General features: G+C 42.0%; 1 long non-coding RNA gene across 1 annotated transcript in view; it reads right to left on the bottom strand.

Moving 5' to 3' along the window:
• Positions 1–4,018: 4,018 nt before the first annotated feature.
• Positions 4,019–12,816, bottom strand: part of LOC120985959 — a 1,109,413-nt gene continuing 1,100,615 nt past the window's right edge. The window contains exon 3 of the long non-coding RNA XR_005775612.1: positions 4,019–4,137. This is a non-coding gene — a long non-coding RNA (uncharacterized LOC120985959). The remainder of the gene's footprint in view (positions 4,138–12,816) is intronic.

The raw sequence follows: 12,816 nt of genomic DNA, 5'->3' as shown, positions 1-12,816 counted from the left end.
TTTGTGGTAGGTTATAACAGTAAATGTGCCAGTATTTACAATAAAACAGATAAATCCAGGGACAGATCTGTTTTAGCTAATCAAATTGATAATTCACACAAAGATTAACAATTGTATGCAGTAGTTTCACCATCAAAGACCAAATGAATTCTCTGTTTCATTTTGTTTCATATGATGCATCTGTAAATACACAGAAAGGATATGGTTAGATTACAGAAAATACAGTATCAGATCCAAAGCTCACATTAAAACATGAATAATATATTCAAACATACAATATCTCACATCCTCCAACAAACACAGGTACAACATGCTATTTTCTTATATATTAATCTCTTTCCTTTCCCATCCTGATCTTTCTGCAAAACACTACAATAATACCCTGAGAACCACCCTTAATGAAGTAGCACACCCTAGCACCTACCCAACACAAAAGAATGCAACCCTGGCTCACACCTCTAACTCACTTTTGTTACTGATGCCCCAGGAGTGCTAAACACCTATGGAGAAAATCTCATACACCAGAAGATTTCCTCCATTATACCTTTATGCAAAAGACCTATAACTCTTTCCTCCACTTCAACAAACAGAATTATTTCACCTCTCTCGTCTCTTCACTATCCAATAATCCCTTTTACTCCCTCCTTGGTTTTAAAGTGCACACACCCATAACTGAATTCTCAAGGCTCCTCTCTTCTTCTCAACCTACTACTTGCGCTATTGACCCATTTTCCTCACACCTCCTCCAGTCTCTCTCTCACCAGCTGTCACTACTCACCTAACTAAAATGTTCAAACTCACTCTACCTTCTGGTTTCTTTTCCTCCTCTCTCATTCTGTCAAACCCCTGTTACTGAAATAGCTATCTCTTGGCTGTCCTACACAGATAACTACAGACCTGTCTCTAATCTCCCATTTATTTCTAAACTTCTTTAAAGCCCAGTCTACTCTCACCTCATTCGCTACCTCTCTGCTAAATCTCTCCTTGACCCCTAATAATCTGGTTTCCACACCCTAGAAACTGCCTTACCAAAGAGACAAATGACCTGCTGACAACCAAATAAAATGGTAACTATTCTCTAATCAGTCTCCTGGATTTCTGCCACATTTGACATTGTAGAGCATGAACTCCTACTTGGCATTCTCCAATCTATTGGTCATAAAGACACTAATCTATCCTGGTTTTCGTCCCATATCTCTGGCCGCTTTCAGTGTGTCAATTGCTGGCTCTGCTTCTTCTCCTCTTGCTGTTAGGTTTCCTTAAGATTCAGTCCTAGTTCCTCTTCTCTTTTCTCTCTACACAGCCCCCATCGGACAGACTATCAGTATATTTGGTTTTCAGTACCATCTCTATGCTGATGACACCCAGCCATACACTTCATCACATCACCCCTGCATTACTCCAAAACACCAGTAACAGTCTGTTTGCTGCCATCTAACATCATTGTTAGGATTGAGCGAATTGAAGTACCCAAAGTGGACTTCGATACGAATTTCAGGTTGGCTGCTAAGCCGAACTTCCTCGTGCTTTGTGGTAATGAATCATTTTCCCTGAAATGGCTTAAAAACAATAAAATAAATACATACTTACCTGATCCGTTTGAGTGTGAAGAGACTGCTGTGGCCATCTTGATTGAAGATCCTGTGCAAAATCTCATGCGCAGTGATGTATGACGTCACGACACCAGCCAGCGTGATCACGTCATCATGCAACACGCAAGATTTAGCGCAGGATCTTTAATCAAGATGGTTGTGGCGGCGCTCAAATGGACGAGGAGAGTATTATTTATTTTTAACCCCTGAAAGGACTCAATTTTCACATCAGATGCCGCGATCAGCGATAAAAGCGGCATCTGCGGTGTTCAATGATGGGATGCAATCGCCGTTCCCCATCATTGTGCCCACTACTTACAAAGAAATGCGCTTCATGACAAACTAATTCATCCCGAAGCAGATTTCTTTGCGAAATTCGCCAAAGCAGCTGAATCGAAGTTATCAAACGTTCGCTCATCATTAATCATTGTCTCTCTCTACCTGAAACTGAATCTTTCAAAAACGGAACTACTTGCGTTTTCTCCATCTACTAACCTGATATTTCCATCCTAGTGTGTTTCACTACCATAACGCAGCATGCCCACTATCTCGGTGTCATGTTCCACACTTTACGTAAAGAATAACTCCCACAATTTTTTTTATTCTCTGACCTGTTAGAAAGATACATGATGTAAACTGTAGTGAAGGTAATCTTCTTACCAGTGTCTGTATTTGTGTGTTATAACCTCCCTTCTGATCCTCAGCTGTGTCATGTGACCAACACTCTGCCTCTCAAACTGACACAGTCAGGAAGTCAGTTAATTCTCTAGTCATTCCTAAAAGACTGACATTGAGGCTTCCATAGGAATTCATAGAGAAACTGGCTTCCTATCCACACATAAGATGCTGTGGAGAGTCAGATTTGAGGTCACGTGACACAGCTGAGGATCAGAATGGAGATTAAAACTCAGATATACAGTCTCTGGTAAGAAAAATACCTTCATTACAGTTTATTTCATGTACAGTACCTTTCTAACAGGTCAGGAGCACTTCTTTAACCCCCTATAGTCAATCTCTTGCCTGCTCATGCCACCTACACCTGTTGCCCTGATCCATTCTTGTCTTGATTACTGTAGCTCACTGTTAATTGGTCTTCCCCTCACTAAACTCTCCCCTCTCCAATATATCCTGAATGCAGCCGTCAGGCTCTTCTATCTTTCTTGATGCCTCTGAATAGTAAAGTGATGTGGAATATGTCGGAGCTATATAAATAAAGATTATTATTATAATGGATTTAAGAGTGAAAACAATGGACTCATAAATTTCCTTTACAAGAGAGTGGATATATAACTAAGATGTAATTCCCTGCAGCTGACTCACAGTTGCCATTAGCAGAATATAGAAAACATTTTGAAGCCATCTTTATTCTTTTAGAATAGATTTACAGTTGCAGGAGTGGATACACAGGAGTGGATACACAGGAGTGGATACACAAGAAAATACACATAAGGGCTTGATCATGTACATGACCGTTGGATGTTTTGTGGTCCACAAATTGCAGATCCACAAAACACAGATACCGGCCGTGTGCATTCCACATTTTGCAGAACGGAAGGGCCAGCACCTAATAGAACAGTCCTATCCTTGTCCATAATTAGGACAATAATAGGACATGTTCTATTTTTTGGCGTAACGGCCATACGGACACGGATTTTTTTTGCGGCCCTGCTGCAGTGAAGGGTTCCACATATGGGCCGCAAAAGAAATGGAACAGACACAAAAAAAATCCTAAATCCGTCCTTTATATACTTCCTCCCGTTTGAATCAACTTTTAGCTTTGGCTACAAAACAATTCACCAAAAACGGAATTAACGTGTTAAATGTGTCATTTTGAGACACAGGTTTGTGGCTGTTGTATTACTACAGACTTAATTCTGCAAGTGGAAAAAAAGGGTAAATTAACCGCAGTGTATGTCCCTTATACACAAAATCCCAACACAATGAGTAATACGGCCATGGCCCCAGACCTTACAGGAACAGGACAGTGTTAAAATTTCTGATAGAGCAGAATAGTTAATGAGTTGGGGGCTGAACATTATGGAGGAACTCACAGAGATTTTACAAAGAAGCAGTAGACAGAATAAATGGGGCAAAACAGGCAATGGCCTCTACAAATAGCTGATTGTCAAGGGTGCTGGGAGTCTGACCTCCACTAATCAGATATTAATGACCTACCCTGAGGATAGGTCATCTATATATGAACCCCAGAAAATCATTTTAAAGAGCATTTACAGATGCAATACTGGGGTAGCGGCAAGTGAGTTCTAGCTGAAAGAAACTGGATAAAGGTCCAGGCCATATACAGAAGAAGGTCTCATGCACACAGCCGTTGCCTGGCTGTGCCTATATTGCGTGTCTGCAATATACAGGCACAGGCCGTGTGCGCACCATATCACATATGCGGACCTATTCACTTGAATGGGTCCGCAATCCCGATGATACTGTGTGAAACGGAGGCACGGATCGGAAGCCCACAGAAGCACTACGGAGTGCTTCAGTAGGTTTTCTATCCATGCCTCTGCACTGCTAAAAAGTAGTGCACGCACTATTCACTGTGAATGGGTCCGTGTCCACAGATGGAGGGCACACGGTCGGTGCCTGTACATTCCAGACCGCAGCATGGGCCTGGCTGGAGAGGAGGCAAATCTTACGATAGGCCCACTTCCATACATATATGCATTATATATGCACTATTAATATAAAATGGGAACATTTCAGAATACACTATCTTCAGTTTTAGGCATACAGTTAAGGTAAAGTTTATTTTTATTTATTTTTTCATTTATACTACAAGCAAAATGGGTACCACTGTATACTTTTTGATGAATCCAGATATACAGTTGAATACAAATGTCAACTGATTGCTTTTTTTAAATGGATACCCATAGATTGGAGTTTTTCTGTCATTGACTTTTATTGGTCAAAAAAGAAAACGCATGTATCCATCATGGATCAATTATAATACATTTGTCCATAAAAACTATAGATATGTCACATACTTCTGGACATTTGACTGTTGTGCATATGTATATAAGTGTGAATACTAGTGTAATCTATATGTATCTATAATATAATATAATCTATAATACTAGTGTAACTATCCGTAGTGTGGACCTAGCCTAACAGCCACAAAGCATATTTTTGATGCTTTTTCCGCTATTTATGAACATGGCTTTAGAGCACTGGTTCTCAAACAGTTACAAAAGTTATTTGGGAGTTGCAAGAACAGCCAAGTTAGGCTACTTTCACACTAGCGTTCGGGGCTCCGCTTGTGAGTTCCGTTTGAAGGGGCTCACAAGCGGCCCCGAACGGATCCGTTAAGCCCTAATGCATTCTGAATGGATGCGGATCCGCTCAGAATGCATTAGTCTGGCTCCGTTTGTCCTCCGCTCAGCAGGCGGACACCTGAACGCAGCTTGCAGCGTTCAGGTGTCCGCCTGGCTGTGCGGAGGCAAACGGATCCGTCCAGACTTACAATGTAAGTCAATGGGGACGGATCCGTTTGAAGTTGACACAGTATGGCTCAATTTTCAAACGGATCCGTCTCCCATTGACTTTCAATGTAAAGTCAAAACGGATCCGTTTGCATTATCATGAAAAAAAAAAAAATTACATTTTTTTTTTTTTTTTTTTTTTCATGGTAATGCAAACGGATCCGTTCTGAACGGATCTAAGCATTTGCATTATAGGTGCGGATCCGTCTGGGCACATACCAGACGGATCCGACCTAAACGCAGGTGTGAAAGTAGCCTAAGTGTGCAAGCTGGGAGTTGTAGTTTCACAGCAGTTGGAGTGGCGAAGGTTGCTGATCTTTGCTCTAGGAACTACTGTGTACCAGTGGAAACAGGAATGTCATATCATTACTAGAACTTGGTACTAGATTGCATCCCGGACTGGAGCATATGTTATATGATTATTTATACACTCTTTCTGTTCTTTACTTTTTGTTGTGGCTTTATTTCCACACATTGACTTCAATTGGATAATGCAAAACAGACAATGCTGGATTCTGGGATTAATATTAGTAACCATTTCTTGACTGATATACCCTGGACCTGTAACAGGGTGACCCACCTTCTGGCACCAGTACAAGTGAAAGAGCGCAAGCAAGGGATGCCCATTTTTAGGACTTCAAATGAATTTATGGTGGGGATCTATATAGCCTCACAGTTACTTTGTATTTTCACATATCAAGGTTTTTCATCACAATACAACGGTGTAATTATGCATGGAGGTGATGAGGCTGGGCGTCCCTTGCTTACGCTCTTTTCACTTGTACTTCATTGGCTGGTCATGGTTTTAAATTTTATCCTCTGTGTGTCCTCCTTTGGGTTATGATAAAGTGCTGTATGCGCAAAACACGTTGCCGGAGGACACCATGAAGTTTTTTTATTTGGTTTAGGTAAAAGTTACGTTTTTCTAGGAAAGTTTTTGTTTGAACCTACAAGTCCCAGCTGCAACATCTGTGAGTACATGTGCTGCAGGATACCATACAGAACCTGTGTACGTCCATGCCCAATGTATCTCATGTTGTATCCAGGCTGGAGGCCGCCCAACAGGATAGTAGAGCCTCCTTTATTGTAATTGATTTCCGCAATAAACGTATACTTTCGCTCTAATATTGTACTCACATACAACATCATTACATTCACATATATTAAGTTCATTTGATTTCAACAACCCCTTCTTGGTGAGTTATTTTTTGTCAATGGGTACATTTGTGAAACAATCCAAGAGACAGAGATAATGACAACATATTTATAAGGCTACATGCACACGAACGTTGTTTGTTTCCGTTTCGTTTTTTTTTGCAGATAGGATGCCGACCCATTCATTTCAATGAGTCTGCAAAAAATGCGGACAGCGCACCGTGTGCTGTCCGCCTCAGGATGTCCGTTCCGTAGCCCCGCCCAAAAAAATAGAACATGTCCTATTCTTGTCCATTTTAGGCATTGTTACAATGGATCCGCAAAAAAAAAAATGGAAGGCATACGGATGTCATCCGTTTCTTTTGTGGATCCTCAATTTGCGGACTGCGAAACACATAGGGTCATGTCTGGTATTTTAACTCTACATTATGCCTTCACCATATAATGATCAGATACCAATTCTACTTAGTGAAACAAGAATACAGTGCAGTTATGTCCAGTGAATCACATGTAATGTCTTGTCTATTCAGGCCCTGACCTCCATGATTGGTGGATTATAATATTGGTTGCGAGTTGATGTTTCAAAAAGGAAGCAATGAAGCATAGTGCTGCATTGTGGTATTTGTTTTGCACTGCTGAGGAGATACGTTGTTCTATGTGGAATTATGTGCACAGTATGGAGTGTGAATTTATTGAGGGTCTAGTTTGGGGCCGGATTTATTTAGAGTGTCTGTACTGAGCTCTTTATTTGTTTAGTGGGCTCTGGTCTGAGAACTGTAATAGTGTACGGGTCCGGAGATCTTATTTGTTTGGGGGGGGGGGGGGTGTTTGTATTAATGAGTCTGTATTTATTCGGGGTCTGAATTTATTTTTGTTGCTGTGGAGACTAGAGGGCTGCAGAAGTGAGGAGTCAAAGATATCTCAGCAGCAAACTCTGCTGTCATCAGAAGTTATCATAGTGGTTTGGGCTGGATAGAGAAGATGAGGAATCATGCCTACAATCAAAGAAGATGTCACTGGGTTTGTAAGATCCCCATTATGCTCACACAAAATCAAAATCAAACTGTCCCCGTTTGTGCCACCACATAGCAATTATTCCCCCTTTGTGCTCACCACAAAGATATAGTAATAGTACCCACCACCATTCTGCCACAGAGTAATAGTTACCTCCTTTATGCCCCCAAACAGTAATAATTTTGTACAGTACCTCCCTTAACCCCTCTAAATTTGTGCAGTAATAATACACCATTATTTCCCTACAGGAAATAATAGTGTCTCCTCTGTGCCCTCAAATGTAATAATGCCCCTTTTGTACCCCACAGTAATAGTGCCCTACACAATGACAATTTTCCCTTGGTGCCACCCCCTTATGTACCAGTGGAGCGGCTCAAATGATATGCAGTGGACTCTGTACAAGCAGCTTGATGACTCGTGCACCACGCGCAAACCGCAGTGGCGGCCCATCTTCTTCAGTGGCCTATTAGACTGGATGCCACAGGATAGTATTCAACTTTATCTGGATCCTCATGACACGGTTACAGCTGCATGTGATGGTCCCTTAGCGATCAAGGAAGAGGAACAATAGTTTGGGGCATATACCTCAGATGATAGGTGCTGGCAACATACCGGAGCTGTGATGTACAGTATTGTGTGTGTTACATAAAATAACCACCAGGTAGAACAAAGTATATTTACAAAATATAAATAAAAATAAAAAATAAAATAAAAAACAACTTTCTCTAATATGTTCCCTCAATAACTTTTCTGTGATTTCCAATTGTGAGTGACATGGATTATACAACAAAATCTGCATTATGAGTTTGAAAACTCTTTACAGCCATTATTTGTGAGCTTTCCAAAAACCCAGAACGTTTCAAACATGAAGCGCCTGCATTTTATAGAAGCACAACTGAACGCTTAAATATTTAATATGCAATTCCCAAAATGGAAAGAAATTATAACCAGAATAGTACAGCAATTGCATCTTAGATTGCACAAAGGAATCATCCTCCATTCATTCTTATGTAATCACTGGAAAATACGCCTCAGTTCTGCTCATCATGAAGAGAAATGGATGAATACATCTAGAGAGACCCAAATTATTCAGCAACGTACAGGCATCATTCTTTACATAACAAATAATCTATACACAAAGCATTTTTATATTGTACTGTATGGTTTGGACTTTTTAGGACCTTGATTGTGGGTCCTAATACAGCCAATGGGCATGATGTGTTTTTTGCCAATGTTGCCAATTGATACAAGAACCTCTCTGTCTTCAAAAAGAGAGTGAGATGGGTATTGCAGGTTCTACAGCAATTAGAGAACTGTACTGTATAATACACTCTACAGCTGTTGCATAACCTCTTTGGAAATATAGGGGTAAAATACCTTGTCTGTCAATCATTAAATGACATGAAATGTTTGTTTCATTTAGAAAAAGTGGTTCTGTAGCACCCAAGGTGCTAAAATTACTACAATAAGTCACAGGGGCCTAATGGGATACACCCAAAGCTATTAAAAGAGCTCAGCGGTGAACTAGCAAAACCATTAACAAATTTATTTAACCAATCACTGGCAACCGAAGTCATCCCAGAAGATTGGAAATTAGCAAATGTTGTGCCCATTCACAAGAAAGGTAGTAGGGAGGAATCGGGCAACTATAGGCCAGTAAGCCTGACATCAATAGTGGGGAAATTAATGGAAACCATACTTAAGGAGAGGATTGTGGAACATCTAAAATCCCATGGATAGAAAGATGAAAAACAGCATGGGTTTACTTCAGGGAGATCATGTCAAACTAATCTTATAGATTTTTTTGATTGGGTGACTAAAATAATAGATGGAGGAGGTGCAGTAGACATCGCATATCTAGACTTTAGTAAGGCTTTTAATACTGTCCCACATAGAAGGCTAATCAATAAATTGCAGTCTTTGGGCTTGGACTCCCATATTGTTGAATGGATTAGGCAGTGGCTGAGGGACAGGCAACAGAGGGTTGCAGTTAATGGAGTATATTCAGACCAAGGTCTTGTTACCAGTGGGGTACCTCAGGGATCTGTTCTGGGACTATATTGTTTAATACCTTTAGCAGCGAAATTGCAGAAGGCCTCGATGGTAAGGTGTGTCTTTTTGCTGATGACACAAAGATTTGTAACAGGGTTGATGTTCCTGGAGGAATACACCAAATGGAAAAGGATTTAGGAAAACTAGAGGAATATTCAAAAATCTGGCAACTAAAATTTAATGTTGATAAGTGCAAGATAATGCACCTGGGGCGTAAAAACCCAAGAGCAGAATATAAAATCAGTGATACAGTCCTAACCTCAGTATCTGAGAACAGGGATTTAGGGGTCATTATTTCAGAAGACTTAAAGGTAGGCAGACAATGTCATAGAGCAGCAGGAAATGCTAGCAGAATGCTTGGGTGTATATGGAGAGGCATTACCAGTAGAAAGAGGGAGGTGCTCATGCCGCTCTACAGAGCACTAGTGAGACCTCATTTGGAGTATTGTGCTCAGTACTGGAGACCATATCTCCAGAAGGATATTGATACTTTGGAGAGAGTTCAGAGAAGAGCTACTAAACTAGTACATGGATTGCAGGATAAAACTTACCAGGAAAGATTAAAGGACCTTAACATGTATAGCTTGGAAGAAAGACGAGACAGAGGGGATATGATAGAAACTTTTAAATACATAAAGGGAATCAACAAGGTAAAAGAGGAGAGAATATTTAAAAGAAGAAAAACTGCTACAAGAGGACATAGTTTTAAATTAGAGGGGCAAAGGTTTAAAAGTAATATCAGGAAGTATTACTTTACTGAGAGAGTAGTGGATGCATGGAATAGCCTTCTTGCAGAAGTGGTAGCTGCAAATACAGTGAAGGAGTTTAACCACCTCCGGACCGCCTAACGCAGGATCGCGTTCCGGAGGTGGCAGCCCTGCGCACAGTCACGCATATACCAGTCATCTCGCGAGACGCGAGACTTCCTGTGAACGCGCGCACACAGGCGCGCGCGCTCACAGGAACGGAAGGTAAGAGAGTTGATCTCCAGCCTGCCAGCGGCGATCGTTCGCTGGCAGGCTGGAGATGTGTTTTTTTTAACCCCTAACAGGTATATTAGACGCTGTTTTGATAACAGCGTCTAATATACCTGCTACCTGGTCCTCTGGTGGTCCCCTTTGTTTGGATCGACCACCAGAGGACACAGGTAGCTCAGTAAAGTAGCACCAAGCACCACTACACTACACTACACCCCCCCCGTCACTTATTAACCCCTTATTAGCCCCTGATCACCCCTAATCACCCCTGATCACCCCATATAGACTCCCTGATCACCCCCCTGTCATTGATTACCCCCCTGTCATTGATAAACCCCCTGTAAAGCTCCATTCAGACGTCCGCATGATTTTTACGGATCCACTGATAGATGGATCGGATCCGCAAAACGCATCCGGACGTCTGAATGAAGCCTTACAGGGGCGTGATCAATGACTGTGGTGATCACCCCATATAGACTCCCTGATCACCCCCCTGTCATTGATTACCCCCCTGTCATTGATTACCCCCCTGTAAAGCTCCATTCAGACGTCCGCATGATTTTTACGGATCCACTGATAGATGGATCGGATCCGCAAAACGCATCCGGACGTCTGAATGAAGCCTTACAGGGGCATGATCAATGACTGTGGTGATCACCCCATATAGACTCCCTGATCACCCCCCTGTAAAGCTCCATTAAGATGTCCGCATGATTTTTACGGATGCACTGATAGATGGATCTGATCCGCAAAACGCATCCGGACGTCTGAATGAAGCCTTACAGGGGCATGATCAATGACTGTGGTGATCACCCCATATAGACTCCCTGATCACCCCCCTGTCATTGATCACCCCCCTGTAAAGCTCCATTCAGATGTCCGCATGATTTTTACGGATGCACTGATAGATGGATCGGATCCGCAAAACGCATACGGACGTCTGAATGAAGCCTTACAGGGGCGTGATCAATGACTGTGGTTATCACCCCATATAGACTCCCTGATCACCCCCCTGTCATTGATTACACCCCTGTCATTGATCACCCCCCTGTAAAGCTCCATTCAGACGTCCGCATGATTTTTACGGATGCACTGATAGATGGATCGGATCCGCAAAACGCATCCGGACGTCTGAATGAAGCCTTACAGGGGCATGATCAATGACTGTGGTGATCACCCCATATAGACTCCCTGATCACCCCCCTGTCATTGATTACCCCCCTGTCATTGATTACCCCCCTGTAAAGCTCCATTCAGATGTCCGCATGATTTTTACGGATGCACTGATAGATGGATCGGATCCGCAAAACGCATCCGGACGTCTGAATGAAGCCTTACACGGGCGTGATCAATGACTGTGGTTATCACCCCATATAGACTCCCTGATCACCCCCCTGTCATTGATCACCCCCCTGTCATTGATCAACCCCCCTGTCATTGATCAACCCCCCTGTCATTGATCACCCCTCTGTAAGGCTCCATTCAGATATTTTTTTGGCCCAAGTTAGCGGAATTTTTTTTTTTTTTCTTACAAAGTCTCATATTCCACTAACTTGTGTCAAAAAATAAAATCTCACATGAACTCACCATACCCCTCACGGAATCCAAATGCGTAAAATTTTTTAGACATTTATATTCCAGACTTCTTCTCACGCTTTAGGGCCCCTAGAATGCCAGGGCAGTATAAATACCCCACATGTGACCCCATTTCGGAAAGAAGACACCCCCAGGTATTCCGTGAGGGGCATATTGAGTCCATGAAAGATTGAAATTTTTGTCCCAAGTTAGCGGAACGGGAGACTTTGTGAGAAAAAAATTAAAAATATCAATTTCCGCTAACTTGTGCAAAAAAAAAAAAATTTCTATGAACTCGCCATGCCCCTCATTGAATACCTTGGGGTGTCTTCTTTCCAAAATGGGGTCACATGTGGGGTATTTATACTGCCCTGGCATTCTAGGGGCCCCAAAGCGTGAGAAGAAGTCTGGTATCCAAATGTCTAAAAATGCCCTCCTAAAAGGAATTTGGGCACCTTTGCGCATCTAGGCTGCAAAAAAGTGTCACACATCTGGTATCGCCGTACTCAGGAGAAGTTGGGGAATGTGTTTTGGGGTGTCATTTTACATATACCCATGCTGGGTGAGAGAAATATCTTGGTCAAATGCCAACTTTGTATAAAAAAATGGGAAAAGTTGTCTTTTGCCAAGATATTTCTCTCACCCAGCATGGGTATATGTAAAATGACACCCCAAAACACATTCCCCAACTTCTCCTGAATACGGCGATACCACATGTGTGACACTTTTTTGCAGCCTAGGTGGGCAAAGGAGCCCATATTCCAAAGAGCACCTTTAGGATTTCACAGGTCATTTACCTACTTACCACACATTAGGGCCCCTGGAAAATGCCAGGGCAGTATAACTACCCCACAAGTGACCCCATTTTGGAAAGAAGACACCCCAAGGTATTCCGTGAGGGGCATGGCGAGTTCCTAGAATTTTTTATTTTTTGTCACAAGTTAGTGGAAAATGCTT

This window comes from Bufo bufo, chromosome 1 (genome assembly GCF_905171765.1).
Source record: "Bufo bufo chromosome 1, aBufBuf1.1, whole genome shotgun sequence".
NCBI classification, from domain to species: Eukaryota; Metazoa; Chordata; class Amphibia; order Anura; family Bufonidae; genus Bufo; species Bufo bufo.
Note: the sequence above shows the minus strand (reverse complement) of the source record. Positions and strands in the feature narration are given on the sequence as shown.